A 19,805-nucleotide genomic window follows, 5' to 3' on the forward strand; every position below is an offset into this window, starting at 1 on the left:
GAGAGAGTTTCTTTCTTTGACTTATTTTTTGTTTCATATCAAACACAACAATCTCATCAAGAAATTATTCTCCTTGGGCAGTCAGGAGTAGCTGACTCAGTGTCCTCTGGTTTTCACTGACTGTGTTACTAGAATTCCTCCACCTTTATTGTTTCTGTAGTCCTAGCCAGGAGTTAGTATTTAATTTTTGTTGCCTTTATTATAATCTGACAGTAAATAACTAGCAGCTTCACTCCATGTCACTTTCTTTTCTAGCTGCTCGATCTTTTACTAATGGTTTGTTGGGGGTTTTTTTGGTGTGTATCCTGCCCCTGCTTCTGCCTCTCTCCCACTCCTCCCCCCCTTTTTTAAAACCACCTTAATATTTTGCTTCTGCAACTTCAAACTGTAGTTTTACCTGCCAGTTACTCAAAAGAAGATATCATTTAGTGTGGTCTTCTTACATTCATGATTTAGCCTCCCTTCAATGCGCTTTCTGTCGGGCTCTTTTTGGAGCACTTTCTTACCTTGTCAGGCACAATCTCCATTTTATCTATAAATCAGAAAATCATATGAGGTCTATCATTGCAGCTCCTCTGGACTGGTGGATACAGTACTGATTTTCACCAAAGTCTGTCAAGACTGTTGGATTTTAGAAGGGACAGGACTTCTTTCTTTGCCCAAAATTTAATTTCCCAAACTATTGAGTTTGGAAGATTATTTTCTCAAAAGTTAAACCGTATGTAAGAAACTTTCTGGCCTTGGGGATATGGAGAGGAGTCCAGTCAGTTCAGAAGGAACAAACCATTGGGGAGTGAAAGCATGAGGCACACAAGTTTGCTTCTGCAGAGCTATGTAAAAATAGAGGAACACAGGCCGAGTCTAGCAATATCTGCTGGAACAAAAGAAGCAATAACTAAAGTAATATTTTGTAATTTTAGTATGTGTGTTACTACAGCAATTTTTCTTAAACTTGGACAGTGCCAGAATCTTGTTTACAAACTCTGATTTTACTGCCCATCTGTAATTAGTCCATGTATTTTATTCTTAGACTATGACACAAACGCAGTGGAGTTCCTGTCCTTTTTAAAAAGGTATATGACAGCCATTAGCTGTCCCTTCATGTTCCTACCACAGCAGAGGTCTCAGGAATTTTCTTGCTAAAATTCTCATATACCCACAAGAACTGCAGAGGCAGCCTTCATGAGCCAGAAGAAGGGGCATCTCTGTGAGGGCTACGGGTAGGAGATGACAATGGCTCCACAGTGGCCCCTCTGCTGCATTATGAGGTGACTTATTGTAGAATCATGGAATGGTTTGTGTTGGAAGAGACCTTAAAGATCACCTACTTCAAGGCTCCGTGTCATGTGCTGGGACACCAGGTTGCTCAGATTGCATCCAGCCTGTCCTTGAACATCCACAGCTTCTCAGGGCAACCTGTTCCAGTGCCTCACTACCCTCACAGTAAAGAACTTCTTCCTAATATCTAATGTGATCCTACCCTCTTTCAGTTTAAAGCCATTGCCCCTTGTCCTATCACTACATGTCCTTTTAAAAAGTCTCTCTCCAGCTTTGTCATAGGCCCCCTTTCGGTATGGGAATGCTTCTGTAAGGTTTCCCCGAAGCCTCTCCTCCAGTCTGAACAACCCTAAACCTCTCAGCCTGTATTCATAGGAGAGGCGCTCCAGCCCTTTGATCATCTTCATGGCCCTCCTCTGGACTTGCCCCAGCACATCCATGTCCTTCTTATAAGTCAAAACTGTAATGAGCTTCTCTGGCATCTCAAGTCCGTGTGTGTCTGTACTCCAGGAACAAGTGCCCTACAGCTCACTTGCAAATGCTGTGGTGTGGCCCAGGTAGGTATGAATGCCCCACCTGACCTGACTTACATTGAGTAACGCCACCTCTTGCCTTATAAAGTACTTTGATGCTGTGTGGAGAATAATGCTATGTAGAATAGGGTGTTAGGATCACTCTGAATTTGGGTAGGACATGACTTCAAATAAAGATGTTAGAAATGAGAGGTTTATTACTTTTTTCGCCCTCACACTTGAAGGAGGGAGAAATATTAATAGCAAACAGCAGTACAGATATATTTTTGCTTCTCAATCATCAGCACTTTGGGAAGAATACAGGCAAAACAAGAAAAAAGCGGCAGCAAGACAGAAGTGGCAGGATGTGCTGAAAAGCACTGCCTTTGCCATTCTGTTATATTCAGAAAAGTCAAAATCTGCTTCAGAATACAGGAATGAAAAATGACAGTGTGCTAGACTGAAACCTGACAAAATTGCAGTGAAAGTAAGCTAGCTCCAAGCAAAACACTGCTCATCTACCATTTACCATGATGTTGACTCTTAAGATAAAAAATGTGATACTGTATTTGGAGAGTGAAAAATTGAACTTTTTCATTAGTGTGACAGTTTTTAATACCATTATTTCATAATTACTCCACCAAGTTTGGAGTAGAGCCGTTTAGCATTGGCAGTAGCTTTTTCATCCCGTTGAACAGTACTGAAAAGTGATCAGCATAATAAAATGCAAATATAAAATTAATACGAAATTGCCAGAGCTTTGGCTTTTGTTTTGTTTTGAACAGATGCATGGTTTTTTTAAAAAAAGCTTTTTTTAAAAAAAAAAAGTGCACATTCTCTCTTTTTATTACCAAAAGGAAAAAGTGGAATTTTTGACCCACAGAAGGCAGTTTCAGAATAATGTATGGAATAAGCTGTTGCTATCTAAAAGTGGCAAATACCAGAGGCAAATGCAACTCCAGTCTAAATCAAGACTGTGCAAGCACCTAGTGTGTGGCACCACAGGGCTAACTGATCTGTTTACTGCTACTTTAATCTCCTTTACTGGCCTGCACATGCCCAACAGGCACAAACTTTGTTGACATTTTTTATGTTAACTGTGCTTTTAGTAGCAGCAAGTAAATGCAAATGTTAGGAAACACCAAATCAGATTTTTTTATCAGTGTAAATAAATTGTAGCATATTGTGATTATAACCTGACGTGAAAAGTATTACATCAGCAAAATTATTCTTAGGTTTTATTATGGGGTTAACATTGAATAGTGGTGGTATTCCTTGCCACCTTTTTTACCTGTGACTAACTTACCTTTATAATCATAATATAAAAAAGCACCTGGTCAAGATAGAGCTATTTGAGTAATTCAGATAGGCAGAAGAGCCTGAAGTTTTGCTTTTCATTATCAATCTATATGTCTGTAGAGCAAGAAAACAGTTTATTTAAAAAGATTTTCCTTGGAGAAAGTTGACAGTTACTACTGATGTAGAGTCTGGACACAAACAATACAAATCCATATAATGAACCAGGTATTGTAATGACTGTTGTTTAAAACTTATTTCTTACCAACAATTTATGACGAGATATTGTAGAAAAAGCTTTAGTTTGAACAGAACCAGAGCTGGAAAAAAAATAGGGAAGAGAGAAAAGTCTGTGAATTGGCTGAGATGTTGGTTCAATAGAACCAGAGATGACTTTGTATTTCTGTATGATGCTAGGGGCAGGCAAAAGAGATGGATCCAAAAAGAAATACACTTGGAAGCCCATTGACGATAGAATCAAAAGGAAAGCAAATGGGAAATAAAGAGGAGGGTGAGGGAGAAGAGGTGCTCCGTAACAATGTGCAGCAGACTGTGGAGGGAAGTGGAGGTGAAGGAAATGTCATGTGGTAGCTTCCCTTCAGATGAGAGTCTTTAGCCTGTTCTTGCATTTTTTGCACATGAATTCTATGGAATTATATTTGCTTTCAAAATCTCATCAGGCACAAGTGCTTGTTGGAGTATTCCTGACAGTATTCCTAGTGTTTGAACTTTATAGCTGTGATTAGTTCCTTCAACAAATATTCTATGCAGTTGCTTTGATTTTCATAATTACTCTCAATCAAGTACATTTCTCAAAGACTGAAATTGTGAAATATAAATTGTTCATGATCCTATAATGCAAAAGCAATTTTAAAGGTTTTGGTTCTTAATATATATTCCATCTATGAAAGGAATATGACCATGTGAAAAAGAACAAAGAGCCACACTCCATGATATTTTCCATTTAATGATAGGTTAGGGAATATTTTTTATACCTTCTTAATGTATTAAGATGCCAGTTTCTGAATACTTGAAAAACTTGGAATTGATTTATTAAAGATGGAAAACTATATAATATTTGTGAGGTGCATATATGTGCATGTATAGGTGATTAAAGCAAAGCTATTAATTTACTGGCATTTGTGAAAGTATTTTTTTACTATGCATGTGACATCAGAGAGTCTCAGCACATGAAATGATGTATGATGTTAGCAAACAGAAAAGCAAGCAAAAATGAAAGGTGTTGTTCCACCTGGAAGTGAGGACTGGAGCAGAGGCTGTATTTTAAGTGTTTTATTGAATCCAAGTTCAATAGTCCACTTATACAGGACCTATGAATATGCAGACCTCCAAAACTGGAACCTAGAAGGACTTTATGAATAATTTAGATACTGAAATCTTAGAGAAGAGTTGAGGCAGTGTCTTCTTAAGAACCCCAATACCTCTGTAAAAAACATAAAAAACAGCCACCCCTCCAGCCTGAACAGTTGCATTGGCTGTTTTGGGGCAGAAACTTCAACTTTCTATCCATGAAGCTACTGAGACAGAGGAGGGCTATTCTCCTGTGTATGTTTGACACTTTGAATCCAACTGGATTTAGACATCTGCTTAATCAGGTTTATGAGCACTCCTTTGCCTGATATTCTGGTGTATAGGTTCCCTGCAGTTCCCTTGGAAGTATATAGGTCTCTATGGTCTTTATGTTTTCTTTTTTTTCTTGTTATAGTACATGAAAAGAAAATATAAAATATGTGTCTTTTTTTCCATTGTAGTTATTTGTAGTCACTGGAGAAGGGAAGACTTCTAATTAAAATGTTCCATATCATTCCCTGGAAGCATTCAGAGAACGTACCTGCATTAGCATTTCAGTATGAATTAGGAATGTGCTTTTGAAGTAAAGCTCCCCATTGTCTCTACTTGCTGAGACATCATAGAGTGGTCTTAGAGAACACGAGATGGACTTTTTTTTGGCTAAATGGAAGATGTGCTCCAGCCATTACCAGATAATCAAATCCCCAGGCTCAGATCAGAATAAATCCAAAACCTTTAATGTGTATAGTGGGGATGTTGGTTCTCATCATCCATGCTTTACCCTAAGGAGTAAGTTGCTTCTATTGAACTGCTTGCTGCTGTAGGTGGAAGCACAAATTTCTTCAAAGCTTTCTCTCTTTTAGCCACAGGGTGAGTCTGGGTCCTCAGCACAGGCAGTTGGAATTGCTCTGCTGCGGGAAGGTGCCTAAATTTGAGGCACTGAAATGTTCACATTAGCTGTCTAAAAGTAGGTGCTATAAACACAGTTCATAGTGTTTATATCATAAAATAGAGCAAACCAATGCAGGCAGCAGCTGTATGTCACTTCTTACTTCAGTCCCTCTCGATGAGTTATTCTCCCTTGGACAGAATGTGATGGGGACAGCACCCCGTCTGTACTAATCCAGCTCTTGACTCCTGTTTTAGAGAGACATGCTAATGTTATAGAAAAATATGGACCAAAAGAAAATAGGCAAACCCCACCTTTTTTTTTGGAACATACCCTTCTCCACGCTTGCATTCAGCTGTTTTTAATCACTAGGCTAGTGCGAAACAAATACTTTGATCTCGTACTAGGACTATTAAGTAAACCATCTAAATTGTTATTAGCATTAACTCCTGTTTTCTAGCTTGTTCTCTCAAAAGCTATTTAGTAGCTCTTGTTTCACTGTCAATTTAGATGTTGTTACTGCCTCCCAGAAAACACAGACCTCTCAGTTCATTCAAAGAATAGTTTACCAGTACACATTTCTCATGTCAAGGCCATAATAAATCAAGTATGGAATAGTGCAGGCTTTAGTGATGTACTTTCCTATAACTTACTTATTCTCATAGCATTCGTAGCATATATTTCTACTTAAAACACTAAAAATACTAGCTTGTAGGTAAGATCAAGGGAAAAAAAGAGACAATATATAGTAGCATATTGTTAGAAATTTAGAATTGTGACATCAAGCATTAAAAATTTAGATAATTAAGACTGTTGCAGTTTTGTTTAGCTTCCTTATATCTATAAGTAAAGACAGTTCTAGCAATACAATCATGCATAAATCCTCATACATGAACAATGGTACTTACACAATTAATTATTTTCTCTGTCTTACACAAGATCATATTCAAATTTTGTTCTGAAGATAAGCTATAAATATTCTCAGAGCCTCTTCTCTTATAACTATTGTGTCTGGAAACTTAATTAAATCCTTTTATTTCCACAGTACTTTCTGAGATATTACTTCCCTTTTAAAGGTGAGAAAGAAACACATTTTTAAAGATTCAGATGCTCAGCTTGTGTTGTAAGAGTACTTAGCACTTTATATTTTCAGAGCATCCCTAGCACTGGTTTCAGCTGCAGTCTCTAAGCAGATCTTCTGCATATCAGGCTCCATTGTGTCTGATTTTGGACACCAGAAAGAGATTAATGTAAATGGAGAATCATTTGTGAAAGTTTGGCTGAGGTGCAGAAAACTATAGGAAGAAGAATGGTGCAAAGCAGTTCTCCATGGAAATGCTCTCGCCATCATACTCACGAGATTATCCTTTCTCTACCTGCAACTCCCATCTCTGTTCACTAAATGCTTTCCAAGTTTGGCAAGAAAAAAAGGCTTTTGTCCTACAGGCTGAATGCTACCTAATCTTGCTGATTCTAAACCTACTTTAGTAGGTTTAGTCCTGTACCATTCACCATTGTGATGTATATGCATGCAGGACAGGACAGTAGGTATGATTTTATTGTATGAATGTTTCATTTCTTAACTTTCTTCATGATTTTTAAAGAGGACTGCTTCGATGCATATTAAAGTCACAGTGAAGGTGCCAAAATTTAGACTTTCTTATTGCCATGACATCTTTCTGTGTAAAATTCACTCCACATCTGTTTCCTATGGTCTTTGTTCTGCCCAAATCACATCTTGGTTCATTTAAAAAAGAAGTCCTTTATGGACCTTTTGTAGTGTGATGAATTTTCCTGGTATTCATATAGTAGTAGATTAGTGAGAATTATATTAAATTTACAGAGAATATGATGACATTCATTGAAAAATGTGAGATCAGCTGCACATTGAAGTGTTCTGTGACTCTGACTGGTTGATAAAATTGGAAGATATGTGTCAAACAATACCCAAACCAGCACCACTGGATACACTGTGGCACTCTTGCCCTAGTGCAGGTTAGGAAGAACTTTAGAAGAATATTTACAGGTGAAAAAATAAACACTGGTGTTCAGTTTGATTCTTTTGAGCATCTGACATGGGTTCAGGTCCATACATGCATGAAGAGAGTGGTTTGGGATTTGTCTCACCAATCCTCTTCTTTGTGAAGCCATTTCTGCTCCAGGATTGGTTGTCACTGGGGGATCAAGAGACAACTAATGTGAAACAGAGTTTGCAAGTACAGTGGACTTGTCAGCAGAAAGACTAGGGAAGGCACAGTTGAGTAACAAATGTTTGGTTTATGTCTGAGCTCTTCCAGAGAGAGGAAAACCACAGTTTGTTCAGACCAAGTGGCAGCTGCTGAAGTACTGCTGTAAGTGTATTGAAGTGCCAGGTTCATATGGGACGCAGACTTATTTTAAACACTCCATGAAAATGAGAACAGTTCTTCAAAGTTGAAAGCTAAAGCATTATTTATTTCAGATGTTTCTCTTGGAATGATTTAGTAGACTAGACTCTTCATTTACTATTGAGTAGTTTATTATTGTTTCTGTTTCCTTCTGAGAGTTGCTTTTGATATTGTACTGCGAAGTTCAGAACCTCCCTGAAAAGTCCATGAAAGAGAGAAACCTGGCTTATCTCCTCCTCCTTGCTGCCTAGTGAGGTTACAGAGATGATGGAATTACATGAGAGGAGCAAGTGGCAAGGTTTAGGAGACATACCGTATTGTGGTACTCCTCATCTAATGCCTTTCACTGGGTACAAAACTCTCCTGTATTACTGCTTACCACTTTTCTCATTTCACATATCTGCTTAAGAAGTTTTTTTCCTATTACTGTTTCAGATTTGTAAAGTTTTTGTTTTCATAGGTCTCGGGAACATTTTTCATTATACTGAAGTTTGCAGTAGGTAATGCAGCTTCTCTCCATAGCACCATGACCTTGTACCAGCCAGCAGTGTGGTGTCAGTAAGAGGTGTCACTCATTGGCAAAAAATGCTCCTCCTTTGCCATAATTTTACCTGTCTCCACAGAAATTGACAGCTCAGATGGATTTCCCAGAAGCGGAGCTTTCCTGTTGAAGGCTTAATTTCAAATTCTAATTCTAAAATGTGTGCGCTGCCCACGTCTAATTTCATTTGTGCCTTTGCTGTGTGCTGAAAAAATTTCATCTTCTCTCTTCTCCTTCCCCTGTCTTCTGACATAATTGTAGTAGATGCTGCCCCAGTAGATTTCAAGCAGCATATTACAGGCAAAAAACCAAACAAACAAACAGAGCAAAACAAAATAAAGAAAACACCCTAATATGCTTTTCCCCTTCAACTTCCATCCTTAATGCCTATAATCACATACAACTGAATACAGTCAGAGACATCCTGAAAAGGCAGGACTGAATCAGAACTGTAGATGGTCTACTCCAAGACAAGCATAGAGCAGACAGTATTCCTAAAATAAAATATAAATATTTTTTTAAAAAATTAAAGTTTCTTATTCTATTTATTTTTTTCAGAGATGAAGTTCACTCATTGTGATCTTTTTTATACCTTTGCTAAGTATACCATCCTGTTGAAATTGTTGTGCACATGTTGTGCATTGTAAGGTTTTATAGTAAATAATTTTCTCTTTCGATTTTGTTTCCTGTTACTTAATAATTCCTAAAATTGCTTTTTATTTTGAATAGCTGCTGGGTATGAAGAGCAATAATCAAAGGGTTTAAATTGACTATTAATATTAGTGAAAGATGTAGCAGTCCATGACTGTTTATCTATGATTAAGGCTGTCTCTTCTTTCCTTGCATATGCAGTACTTTGCAAGTAGCTACTTTGAATTTCATCTGTCATTCCTTTGCCATGTGATTGAGTATTATGAGATCCTCATACAGCTCTTCAAAGACAGCTTTAATTACTCCTCTTCTGGTTAATTCTTTACCATCAGACTTTCTCTTCACTCACATCCTCATTTCTCCTATGCTAAAAAAGGAAGTTCAGTATTACACGAACCTGAGTGAAGTTGTTGGGAACACTTCGTTCTCTGTTGTGAATACTGACCATTTTATTTCTAACATGCTTTCTGTCTGCTAACCAGTTATTAAGCCAGAAGACACTCTTGCCTCTCCTCCCATGATAGACAGGTCTAAGGACCTTTGAAGTATGAATGATCTTTCCAGGAATACCACTGTAAGGATATCTGTTTGTCTAGAGAAGTATAGCCACAACCGTCAAACAAACATCTTTTTTGAAGCTAGAAGCACTTACCAAGAAAGATATGGGATCACATTATTAATTCAGATGAATACTTGTTTTAACTAACATCACATTCATTTTCAAAGTTAATTCAAATAGCGTTCTCCCTTTCAGGTAAGCGTCAGGGCTTTTGTAACAGCACTGTAAATCTGAGGCAGAGGTCATTTTTTGATTTGGAGATCAGTGGGAGTGAATGCGTGGCTATCAGTACAGCAATTTACTGTTTCTGCTATTGGTCGTACCAAGTAGAGGGAAATTGAAATTTTATATAATATATAAGGTTTGTTTTGAATTTCTATACTAGAGTAGGATCTTGCTTTCCAATCAAGATATGTCTTTCCCAGCTCATAACTATGAAAAATTGCACCACAGTTGATTTATGGACCTTAATGTGATGGAAGGTAGAAAAGTGTAACGATGCTTACTTGGAGGTTTCCTTTGTTCAGCAACAAAAGTTCTCAGATCAGAATGTTCTAGAAATGCTGTGTAGAAATATGGAGATTTTTGTCCTAAGTATTAGAAGTCTTTTTTTCCCCCTTTTTCCTCAGTCTTTTAATTTGAAACAGTCTGTTACTTAATAAAATTGAATTAGCTTAGTTGTGAAAGTGCTGATGCCCAGTGAAACTTCAGGGAATGAGAAAGGGTCTCACTTATGTGATTTTGTCCTCCTGTTGCAGGGACAAATCTCTATCAGTCTTAAGATACTTGTGATTTTTTAAGAAAGAGAAATTTCATCAGTTTGCTGTGACTTAAGGTTTCCATTCTTTAACCTGTTTTTTAAAAAAGTCTGCAGGTATATGAGGCCCACTGAATAGCCCTAGAACATTCTAATTCTTTTTAAGTGTCTGAAATGTTGGCACTAGAAGATATATGCAACTTTCAAATATATGAAGCTTTTAGATCTGCTTTCTCTGTTCCCAGAAGCATTTTATTACAATATCCAACTATGGTGTGTTTGCTTTGTTGAAGTTTTTATTATATGATTTGCATTTATAGTATTTTTTTTGCTAAACTTCCGCCTTCCATCCTTATCCAGTAATGCAATATGTTAAGCTGTGGATTTTGTTAGCCAGCATTAATGGTACTCTGCTTCTAGTGTGTTTTTATGTGGCCACATTTGAAGTGCCAATAAAAAGTTATGGGTTCCACAAGATGAGAACGTAAAAGATGCAAAATTCAATCCTCTACCTCCTAGTCTTTTAACCACAATATTATCTGAATCAAGGACACCGTCATTATGTGCCATAAACCCTAGTATTTTTAAAGAGTGTTTCCCAAAGCAATTCTGACAGATTTGACAGATTCTTTTTACCTGGTCATTGCCTACCAAGGGTTTTTGAATACTTATGTATGTTATAAGAAAATAGTAAGAAAATAGCGCTGCAGATACTTGAACAAGTAATAGTGATCTGGCTCTAGATGAGCCTTCCTCAGGAGTATTTCAGCACAAACCAGTTAAAAGGCTACCATGCTTACCAGAGATTACTGGGAAAAAAAAAAAAAAGCTGTGACTTGCCTATATCCTAGTACAACAGTCAGGGATGTGTCTTAGGCTAACCCAGAAAGGTTTGTCTTGAAGGAGTCTAGTTAAGGCAGTTTAAAATAGTCTTGGAGGAAGATGCTATTGAAGCACTGTAGAATTGGTGCTTGACTTAATTACGTAGCATTTTATTTTATTTTATTATTTTATTTTATTTCAACATGAATGCTAAATCTCAAATAGTTAGAGAACACTACTTGGTGATTTAGTGGCTCTAAATCCTTTCTCCTAGCACCAGCACTGAAATTTATGCTCCTTGGTCAACATTGTGATAATGCCCCCCTCTCCCCCTGTGACAGTGAGCTGAACACTCCTTCCCTCATGGGGAGGAAATCTGTCTCCTTGGCTTTTTTTTTCCTATAAGTATTAACCCTTGCAGCCCCTTCTTTCTTGGGCTTCTTTTTTGCCCTTCAGTAAATATAACATTGATCAGCATCCAGACAGTTCATTTCCAAAGAGCCTTCTCAACTTAGTCCTCAGCAACTTCTTTTAACATCAGCTCCTGACAACAGCTCATTGTACCTTGTTCATAGTCTAAAATCAGTGTAAAATCACTCTTGAGGCACTGTGGAAGAGTTACCCCATATTTGTGAGGGTAAAAGGGGTCATGGAGTAGGACCAGATATTCCTAGTGAGTGGAATCTTCACACTCACCCCCAAATTGTAGGGTCTTGGAACTGCTAGACAGCCCTTGTATAAACACTTGTCCTGAACCAAAATATCCTAGCCCGAGTTCTTGCCAGCAGGACCACATAACTCTATGATTAAGATGTTCCCAGCCAGTCCCTGTAACTTAGGAATATCTATATGTTTGCATATGAATATATATATATATATATATATATATACACACATGTACCTATATATCTAAGTGTGTAGAGAATAATAGAACTGTACCTCTTTTATGAAGACCAGCTGAGAGAGTTGGGGTTGTTCAACCTGAAGAAGAGAAGGCCTCAGGGGAACCCTAGAGTAGCCTTTCAGTACCTGAAGGAGGTCTGCAGGAAAACTGGAGAGGGACTTTGTTTACAAAGATGTAGTGATAGGACGGGGGGGATGGCCTTAAAGTGAAAGTGGGTAGATTTAGATCAGATATCAGGAAGAAATTAATTACTCTGAGGGTAGTGAGACACTGGAAACAGTTGCCCAGAGAAATTGTGGATGCCCCATCCTTGGGTATGTTCAAGACTAGTTTGGATGGGTCTTTGAGCAGACTGGTCTAGTGGAAAGTGTCTCAGCCCATGGCAGGGTAGTTTTGAACTAGATGGTCTTCAAGGTTACTTCCAGCCCAAACCATTCTACATTTCTACAATATATACTTCATCAAAGGATAGCATTTGCCCTTGGGATGCCTCTGACCACAGATCAAACATGTTAGGAAGGACCTCCTTCATTAGGCTGAGAAAATGTATGGCTAAAATCCCTTTTTTTAAGGTAGAAAAAATATCCAAGAAACTCCTCATTCTTTCCTGAACCCTCTTTCCCCTCACAAAACTTTTTTACATAGGAATCTATTCTGCCTCTGTCTCTGATGCAGGTCTCTTGCAGCTCTTTTAGCAGGCAGTTACAATTCCTTGCTGATTTCTGAAACTAGCAAAGGGTTTGCTGTAGGATCAAAGCTGGCTCTTTCCCAAACTTCTCTAAGGGACACATGTGCAGTGCATCACTGACCATTACTGAAAGCAAGTTAACTGTGGAGGCTGGATCTTCTTTAGTAATGAAATTACCAATTTCCAAGTACATAAATTCTTTGAGAAAAAATGGTTTTAAGCTGGAGTGAACTTTTGAGCAGCATAATGCATACCTGTGATAGGGACTGTGCGGGCAGAGCAAGCATAGCTGATGTGTTGTGTTCTCAGTGTAACAATATTTCATACAGTGGATCAGCATGGATGCTACAGCTGCTGACTGCAGAAGAGTGTGAGGTTTAAAATTAGGTGAAATATCAGAGGTCAGATAATGGGACTGAGGTCCAAAAAATTAAGTCTAGTTAGACCAGTTACTTGCTAAAAAGCTGGACAGGATTTAAAATTCTGGGGGGAGTGGAGGGGGGGGGAAATTGTACACATAATTTTTATTAGTTTGTTTTAATCCTTCTGTCATACAATAGCTTAGTTTTCAAGTATGCTCTCTATTTCTATGCAGCGTGCCAGAGGGATTTTCCTCGCTATTGACAGGAAAACATTGGAAAATGTTTCTTCTTTCTTTCGTGTCATTTGTTATGGTGATTCTTAAAATATCCCATTCTGAAGAAATATATTTGTTATTCCCTGGATGCCCTAGAAATAGTCTGTTGCTCTACTGGGCGCTTGTGTTTCAGTACCTGGGTACCATGTACTTTCATCAGGAATGTCTTCTTGTTTGTCAGGTCATCCAGACAGTGCTTCCTCTTTAAGAACTAAATAGAATGTCTTTAAAATATAAATTTGCAGAATGATACATTAATGATATACAGAATTAAGACTATGCTTAATAAGAGCAATCTTCTATGGCTGCTACAGACTCTCTGAAGGTTTTATTGCTCTTGCTTTTCTGTCAAGACAGACTCTCCCTCTATTAAGTGAAGCTTATCTGCAGATCCTTTATAGTTTGCTTACGCTAAAGAAGTAAAATCTAAGTAAAATCTAGCGCTTTCCTCCTCTGCCATCCCCAAGCTAGAATTTTCCTGTCTGTTTACTCATCGTATGAAAAATGCTCTTTCTTTTTCTTCTCTTTGCTGAAACCCCTGGTGATGACTAACCCAGGCACTGAGGAAGAGGTGAAGAGATTACTTTACTTTCTCCCCAGGGTTCTTGAAGTAATGCTTTGGTGGCTACTTACTCCAGAGTTGGGAACAGAGCAGTTCCTGACAGAGATATGTGTGCTTAATTTGTATGAGAACCATTCCTAAGACAACTTATAAGGATTTGTCTGGGATCAGTGGACTTGGTAATATGTCTCTTATTCACAGAAAAGTGAATTTTGTGCCTTTACTTTTGTATTAAAAATAAAATGACTCAACAGAGGTTTCAAGCTTTGGGCATAATATGTGATTTTTTTTTTTAGGTCATTTAGAATATATATCTTTAGGTTTTATTGCACTTTAGACAACAAAATGTTAAAGCAAGTGCAAAATCTCGGACTGGAAAAATAAAACACAATTATGTAACATCAAAACCAAGAAATTGTGAAGGTGTAAAGATTTGTGCAATGTAAATAAATGCAGAAAATTTTTTTAATCTTTTTTAGCTATCAGTGAGGCAAGTGTTGTAACTGTTGTTTTCCCTATCTTATTTCTAAATATTGATAAATCATTTTAGCAATTGGAAACCCTCACCTTCAGCCACTGTTTTGTTCCTGTATATTGTTGTGACAGGTTCAGTAAATGAGGTAATAAAAATTCATCCGTATTTGTCTGGCAACTCTTCAGAAACAGCAAGTCCACAATCACAAGAATACATGTGGAAGTCCCTGATTGTTGATTATGCCAATTTAATGCATGACATAATAAGCCACTTAGGAAACCCACTCTGCATCCCCTCCATATTTATTTAGGTTAGGCAGATGCTAATACCGTTCAGCTGATCGGAGTAGATTGAGAAGAATTGCGTGACTGCTGTAAAGGTTTTGATTTCAGCCAGTGGGTCTCTAAATGGTTATGTCACCGACAAGCAATATTAAAAGAGGACAAAACCAAGCAAACTTCCTTCTCCACCAACAAAATACATTTAGGAACACAAATTTCTCAAAAAATTGTAGTGATGATCTAATGGTAGTTTTTGCAACAAGATAGGGGATAAAACATACCCTAGATCTACGTTTAGATCCCTTTCAAAACTGCTGGAGAATATATGTAATTTCAACAGTATTTTCTGTGATTGCTTGCTGTGAGAAGACTGTACTCCTTTAGAATGGGAACAAACTCTGTCCCCTCATACACATGTGCAGTTCCCAAAGAAAACAATGATTCTATATAAAGTGGTTTCTTGAAAATGTTTTCAGGTGCTGAGAGCCTTAGAAAGAAATGGTCGACGAACCATTACTGGTGACCTAAAAGCTGTGCTTTCAGGATGGAGTTTTCAAAAGCTCTTATTGAGGACCTCCATAAAACTCATGGGAACAAAGGTACTTTTGTTTTGAAGATCTGCCCTAACTGTGTAAGCTTTCCAGGTGCTACAAGAGAATGTGAATTAGGCTATCTTTTGCCCAAGAAAAGCTTGTTTGACCACTACTGATATGCCCTTACTCTGTCATGGGGGCATTTCTGCATTCTGCAAGCAGTGCAGAAATGGGAGTTGCCACAGCATCCAAGGACTGTCATAAAATTATAAACTAGCAATTGAACTCATGTGGAATCAACTCAATTTTCCTCTATTTAATTCAGTTTCTGCTTCTGTCTAACAAGCAAAACGTGTTATTCCTTCATGAGAATGAATTTCTACTGTAATTGCTTTAATTAAATGGTACTAGACAGGTAGTGATGTAGGATAAAAACACTGCCAAATTAGATATTCAGGGGTACACTAACATTCTAAAGAGCCCTGGGCAAAAGTTAAAATTCTAGTATTTTGTAAATTGGGATTTATTAGCATCATGACACAAAGCTCACTGTGCCTACTCAAAATGTTGCAAAGTGTCATTCCTGATTCCTCAGCCTCATCTCTTGGGCAGCCTTTGACTGTATTATTTGATGATTTTTTTTCTGGTTTGGTTGTTTTTGTTTGTTTGTTTGCAATTTTGTTGTTGTGGTTTTTTTTCTTATTTAAACTTCTCTGTATCCTTTTTCAAACTTGGAAGTGTGGTCATTGCTATAGAGTCAGTGGAGTACATAGTGGAATGGTCACTTGTGGTTGGATTTAATAATAACTAGGAGGGCAATGTGAGGTCCATTTATAAATTATAACAGCTTGAAAAGCTTTGTGTATAATAGCTGGAGAAATACAGCAGATGTATTGCCCAAGTTCAAGAGCAATTGATTACAATACAATCAAAAGAGATGTACTTATGAGAGTGCAGGAATTCTTAAGTCAGTGCTTAATTTCTGTTTTCCTGACTGCTGGATCCAACTGTTGTGTCTCATTTTCTATATGCATCATAAAGCTACATGAATGTGTTACTGTTTCTCCCAGCCTGATGAAGCCTCCTACCCTGATCAGTGACACTAGGTTTAGATTTCATTAAGTTCCAGATAATAAATGCATCACAAAATGAAAGGATCAATCGGTATCTGTTGTATAAATTTCGTAGTGGTGGCATCACTTTTTGTGAGGATTAGCTCATTCCTTTTGTTGCTACACTGTGCTCCCTGCTTATCATTTAATTCCTTCTCACGCTGTTTGAAGTATTTAATCTCTTGCATTATATATTGGGTTTAAAATACTATATTACTAAGTATTTAAATATTTTATAAACATACGAGCTTTGTAGTTAATATTGTTCCTGATCTTTCTGCTAGTTGACATATAATGTTTGCTCCTTCTAGACAGGAGAACAGTCTAACTCTTAGGATTAGACACACAGGTTCCAGTGCTCAAATGGGATCCACAAAAGGCAGAAGAGGTTCCATGGCACTTAGTAAACCTTAGTAAACTTAGGGAAATTGTACTGGCTGTGCTGCCAATCAGCATCCATCTCTCACTTATTGTTCCTTTCTAAGTAAGGTCAAATCGAGTGTGCAGTAAGTACAGTATTCTACAGACCTCAGTGTCTGTAAAAGCCCTGTCTGCAGATTCGTCTTTGAAGTGCCACTGCCAATGTAACTGCTTTTATATCCAGCAAATATATATATTCTTTCCAAGTCTTCTGTACTTTTCCTGACTGCTAATTTTGTCTCTTTTATAATCTTGTTATCTCATCTATTTCTTTGAATGGTGTTTTTAAGGAGGCTGGAAATCAAGTTGCCCTTGCAGTCATGAGAAGAATTAAAAAAAACCCAAAATCAAAAAACCCACTAGTAAAAATAAGATTTAGCTACTGAATGCTGAGCATTCCAAGATTGGAAATTATGTGAGCAGCTCTTTATCTTGTGCTTGAGAATAGTATAGGCTGCAAGGGTGACAACTGAGTGCGAGACAGCATAGCTGCTAGGGGGCAAACAGGGAGTTGAGGGCTTCAAACCTGCCTCCGGTAGTGGTCTAGTTCTTTATGTTAACCGATTGCTAAATTTCATAAACAGTTATCACAGAAGGAACTGGAGCATACTTCTCTCTCACCTAGCTGCTCTGCCCTCAAAGCTACAGAATCATGCTCTTTGCTTTTTCTTTCTCCTCATGACTAAGGAAAGGCTGGAGGGGGTTCTTTCCCAGCCAGAATAATGTACAACCCATTTGTGAAGACACTTTCCAGGGAAATTAGCGGTTGCAGATAAAGCTTCATCTCTCCCACCTCAAAGCAGTACTGAATCCATTAGACAAGGGTATGTGTGGGACCTAGAAACATCAGATGGATTTTTACCAGTGCTGCCTGAAGGGAAAGAGTTATCCCAAGCACATTTTTAAAAGAAGGGGTTTCTTCTTCTCAGGAAAGTTGTTTACCTTTTATATCTCTTCAGAGATCTTGAGAGGGATAGCACTTAAGATATATATGGGTCTGCTTTGCTAATTGGTGGCTACTTGGAGGCTAGTCTCAGTACTATTCTCTGAGGTTAATTGGATCCTCCATCAGCCTAGCTTGAGTATCTACTTCTGTCATAATATCGTACAGTGTAAGGAGCTGTGCCTCCCATTCCTGATTTCTTACTCAAGTCACATAGCCTGATGCTTTGCATAACCTGCAAGGTAGTAGGAGACATGGGCTTGAATTTCAGGAGCCAAAGAAAGGAGCTGAACCATTATCTCTGAAAACATCCTGAGTATATCCTTGAATCCAACTATATCCTCTGACTTAAGAGTTTGAAATTTTTCTTTTTTAATGTTATCCTGGCTGAGACGTGTATCCACCTATAGCAAACTTAAGTTTTACTGATGATAGGTATGCTCTTAGTTATTCTTTATGGATTACATTGAGACAGTCTGTTCTTGTATAATGCCTGTAGACTACAAATTGAAAATAGGCTCAGCTACATTCAGCTACTGAAAAAGAGGGAAAACTAGCACTTTGCGTTACATTTTAAAAGTGTTGGTTAACACTGTACTTCAGATGTGCTTGATCATGATCCAGTGTGTCATAAGAACATTTACTGAATTCAGTTTTTCATGGAAGATAGGCAGGAGATTATCAACTTGATTTTTATGTTTGATTTTAGCTAAATTCTGACTTCTCATTTTTCCCAAACCTGGAAAAAAATCTGTGTATGTATTAAAGGAAAATTTTAGGCACCTGGAAACTTTTCAAATAGTAAAAGTAGATTCCTTGAGTAAATTTCCATCTGAGTTCAGGACTTCAGGATTACTTTCTTGAATAAAGGCAACTCTGTTTTTTTTTTATTCAGTCTACTTCAAGTGCCTGGTATCCTTCTTCACTTCTTTTAGTTTTTTCCATTTGGACAGACATGAATTAACCTTACAGTGTGCCTACAAATGAGTGAATTAATACCTAGGATATACTGCTAATGGTGTTGCATTTACTGCTGAACTAGGAAGGAGAATTAGTTACCTTAGCGTCTGGCTGTCTGTGATCTGGCACCAAGCTTAATTGGACAGCAACAGCTCCTTGAATTAACAAGTCCTGCTGGCAGCATGCACCTGATTCCCAGCGTGAGCAGAGGGGATGCAAGGGAAAAGATATCTGACCAAAAAAAAAAAAGCTCATCTTTTTACTTTCTTTAATTTTTTTTCCCCGTGATAATTAACAGGTAGTGATCAAACATCAATTGTATTTCAGGAACTGCTAGCTGAGAAATGCTTTCTAGATTTTGAAAATTTTTGGCAGAGAGTTCAGAATTTGTATCTGTCTTGTGAAATCTTGGAACAGAACAGTCTTATTTATAGTAAATACTGACAGAACATTGGATATATAATGAAGAATTATGCTACTTTGTGTAACAAAACACTTTTCATACCACTTTCTCTAGTCAATGAATGCATTTTGACAATGAATTACTGAGTATTTTGTGGTGTTTTTTGAAGTATTTTTGACACTGGCAAGGAGAAATTATGGCATAGATACTTATGGTAGACCATCTCAAAAGAATCACCCAAGAGCTGTAAAAATGGTTTTGGTGGGAGAATCCCTGTTCTTTAACCATTATGTGGCAGCTTGGCTGTGGAATATAGGAAATGAAAATGATTTTCAGCTTTATGTCATGTATCTGCATGAAAAAGTTGAATCATTCAGTATGTTTAGTTGGTTGCAGCTAAAATATGATGCTCACAATCTCTTGTATCTGTGTTTGTGCGTGCGTATGTGTGTGTGTAGGACTTCTAAACCTGATAAAATTGTAAATAGATTTAAGTGTGCCTTAGAACATAACCTTAAAAGCCATCTATCCTCATAATATAGTAGCTGATAAACTCGTTATTCCACCTGTTTACTCTTCTCTTTTGCTACAGCATGGATTTTGTATGATTTTAGTTAAAAGAAAGAAGGGCAAAAAGAACTGGAATTGAAGAGGACCGGTTTCTTATGGATTTTTTTATCTTTGTTAATAATTAAATTATAGAGCTCTTCTTTTATCTCTGAATATGCATATATTCTGGTAATGGTATGCCGGCTGCCACACTTGACAGCAGAAGTGGGCTGATAAGATTGTTAGCACCCTGCATTTTAGTGCTAGGATCCTGGTCTCTCTTCTCTTCAGCAGCTGCTGCTTTCAGAATTTGTAAGAGCATAACTATCTTTGAG

The 19,805-nt window shown here is 37.6% G+C and overlaps 1 protein-coding gene across 2 annotated transcripts in view; it reads left to right on the forward strand.

Moving 5' to 3' along the window:
* GPC6 (glypican 6) overlaps positions 1 to 19,805 on the forward strand; it is a 769,083-nt gene that overhangs the window by 16,545 nt on the left and 732,733 nt on the right. The gene's annotated exons all lie outside the window — the stretch shown is intronic.

Source organism: Pipra filicauda, unplaced genomic scaffold (assembly GCF_003945595.2).
Source record: "Pipra filicauda isolate LSUMZ 115617 unplaced genomic scaffold, ASM394559v2 scaffold24_size8852520_pilon, whole genome shotgun sequence".
NCBI lineage: Eukaryota > Metazoa > Chordata > Aves > Passeriformes > Pipridae > Pipra > Pipra filicauda.